This window comes from Ictidomys tridecemlineatus, chromosome 8 (genome assembly GCF_052094955.1).
Source record: "Ictidomys tridecemlineatus isolate mIctTri1 chromosome 8, mIctTri1.hap1, whole genome shotgun sequence".
Lineage (NCBI taxonomy): Eukaryota > Metazoa > Chordata > Mammalia > Rodentia > Sciuridae > Ictidomys > Ictidomys tridecemlineatus.
In genome coordinates this window covers 57903376-57906644 of record NC_135484.1, presented here as the reverse complement: position 1 = coordinate 57906644, position 3269 = coordinate 57903376, and the positions used below count along the sequence as shown (strand labels likewise).

General features: G+C 38.1%; 1 pseudogene; it reads right to left on the bottom strand.

Moving 5' to 3' along the window:
- Positions 1-1826: 1826 nt before the first annotated feature.
- On the bottom strand, positions 1827-2976 carry LOC120889302 (succinate dehydrogenase [ubiquinone] cytochrome b small subunit, mitochondrial pseudogene; annotated as a pseudogene).
- Positions 2977-3269: the final 293 nt, after the last annotated feature.

Here is a 3269-nt window from a genome sequence, read left to right as displayed (position 1 = left end):
AAAATGAAATAATGGAATTTTTTAAGCTATTAGATACTTTTATAGGTAGGCTCAGAGATCTCTTCCACACTGAATAAATGAGGTTAAGTAGCCTGTTTCTTACATTACCTGTACTCCCATCATTTTTATTTTTTTTTTCAGACAGTGTCCCACAGAGGCTGATCTCAAATTTGCAATCTTACTGACTCACCTTCCAAGTACCTGGGATTATAGGTGTGTGCCACCACACCCAACAAGAAAGAGATTCTTGAAGTGTTTTATTGATGTTGTTGATGTTTATTTTTGTATAGATTATATGGATAATTAGAAATAGAGTTGAAGTTATTTAACATTCTTTTCTTGTTTTCCCAAGGCCATATCTTCTCCAGTCTTCTTGAGAATTGAAACAATTACATAAAATTTTATTCTTCCAAAGTGTGCCCTTCATTTGTAATCTATATCCTTTATTCCATCATTTTTGTTCTACCACTTCTTTGCAAGTCCCATGTGGGTTTTTCTTGCTGCTTGTTAAAAATAGTGTCAGTAGACATCTTATGTTTATCCTTATTTGGGAACTATTTGAATCTTTACTTTAAAATATGAGCTGGAGGGGCTGGGGTTGTAGTTCAATGGTATAGCACTTGCCTAGCACATGGGGGGCACTGGGTTCCATCCTCAGCACCTCATAAAAATAATAAAGGTATTGTGTCCATCTACAACTAAAAATAAATAAATAAATAAATAAATAAATAAATAAATAAATATGAGTTAGAGTTTTCATTTTTATGCCTCTTATTTTTTAATCAGTCCTCTAGTTGCTTAAGAGGAGTGGGTTAAAAATTTGGGATTGTAGATAGTCACAGTATTGGGACATTATGTTGAAAACCATCTTCCATTGTCCATTCATGCAGAATTGTGAAAAGTGTTTGTTTATTCTTTAGTTTCAGGGTGACTATCAGAGTGTGGTGAAAAATCAGTAAATATGCAGGGCGTGGTGGTGTACGCCTGTAATCCCAGTGGTTCTGGAAGCTGAGGCAGCAGGATTGTAAATTCAAAGCCAGCCTCAGCAACTGAGGCCCAAAGAAAATCAGCAAGATCCTGTCCCTAAATGGAATATAAAAACAGCTGAGGATGTGGCTCAGTGGTTAAGCACACCTGGGTTTAATCCCTGGTACCAAAAAAAAAAAAAAAAAAGGTCTGAAAGGGTAAAGTTTCTAAGCTGGAAAGCTTGAATTAAAATGTAAAAGATTAGGTATTATTAAATTCCTCTGTTACACCCAGATTCTTGAGATAGTTAAGACAACGCCCTACTGGCCATTCAGCCTAGGGCCCTGTGCAGTTTGTCACAGGGCCCGAACCAATCAGTTTGAATGTGCATCCGCTTAGGAGTGACCAATCACCCCCGCCCGACCTGTTCCCGCCAATTAATGTGCCAATCACGTCTCAGAGTTGTTGTTCAATTTTCCAGCGCCTCATGATGATTTGTTCTGATGTATGCAAAGCCCACCGCTCTCTCCAGAAAGTGTACTTAAGCTCTGCTTGACCTCAGCTCTGGGCTCCGGGCTGCTCTCCCTTCTTGAGTGAGCACGGGGCCCCAGTGCGCTGGAATGGATCCCCAATAAATCCCCTTTTGCCAATTACATGGAGCCAGTCTCTTATGTGGTCTCTTTCTCCGACGCTCCACCAGACCCTAACAGGTCAATAAATGTGACATACCATATATTTTTTATTGTATAACATTTTATTTATTTTAAAATTTTCTTTTCATGGAATTCATTTTCTTATTACCAATTCCCACAGTGGGAAAGTAATTTATTATTTTTAGTTTTATATTTGTGGACAGATCATTTTAGGACAAGTAAAACACATTTGAGAATTATATCTGTTTGGAATTTGTAATATTCTGATATGTGTACAAGGAAGACTTCTCTAACTTGAGCATCTCTAAATTCAGAAGTTCTCCAATCTTTCCTTCCTAGGATATAGAAATCTGTAATTTGAGATTTTAGCATCTCCTAATTTTAAAGTTTCCCTAGGACATAAAACCATCAGTAGCTGGTATCAACTAAACAGACAGGGAAGTTTCCAAAAGTAAACACTATCTAATTTTTTGCAAAGTCATGAATTAACAGTCTTTCTCTTTGTCCATTATTTCCAAGACAAATGCAGAAATGATCATATACTGATAATAATAAAGCTAAATTCTCTTTAAGAGACTGACAAAAGCAAAAGCTCATATGTAAAGTTTGGTCATCCTGTCTCATGAACTTGAAGACAACCCCATTAACTCACTAGAATGCAGAACTGGGTCTCATAATTTCTTGAATACATTTCCTCTCAAACCTATTCCTCAACAATTAAATTCTAAAATAACCATGTAATTAGAAGAAGGTTTGTCCACCAATAAACTTTCTGTTATTTCCTCCTTATTGTGAGCTGAATGACAGAGCAGAGGCAGAGGCATACAATCAATTCTCAAGTCAAAAAGGTCAAAGCTTCCACAGCATGGCAACAGCTTTGTAGATGCTCACGTCATGATAGTTAAAATAACATCAGCCCAGCAAAGGGCTGAGAGTGCCAAAAGGCCTGACTTGGCAGCTTTCTGCAATGCATCCCCATGAACATAGTCAGTGGCAACTTGTCCAAGGCCCCAGTGACTATGAAGGATGAGGACTGCAGCCAAGGAGTAGTCCATTGCAGAGCAAGGATTCAAATATTCAGCTGGAAGCAGGCCCAGGAGCAAAACACTGACAGCCCTCTGGCTAGTCCAGTGAAGAGATGCAGCCTTGGAACCAGAATGGCCATTTGGTGACAGGTGAATGTGCTGTGTTCCAGTCCATCCTGGAGTAGGTCGGTTCTGGAGAAATGCTGAGATGTGAGCAGGTCTGACCAATGGGGTTCAGAGGACAGAGCTCGGCCTCCTTGAGCACCGAAGAGGACACCCAGCCTCAAGAGAAACGCTTTTGAGGGCTCAAGGTCATCCCGACATACCATATTTTTAAGAATCACTCTTTTTTTCTTTCTTTCCCCTGTGAATTGGCCAATTTAACTTTTTCTCTACCAAATCATCTTTGTTCTTTTGCTGCAAGTTTGGGTCCTAATACAAAACTCAAATAGGGACTGTTTTGTTGATGCTTTGGAAAAACAAATATCAAAACTTTAACTCTTTATGTGCACCATCCTTTTCTAATTTTTTTCAATATATTTATTTCAATAACTTTCAGACCGAAGTTTTAAAAATTAATCAGCTTTAATATTGCAAAAAATAAAAATTTAGTACATCTGACATT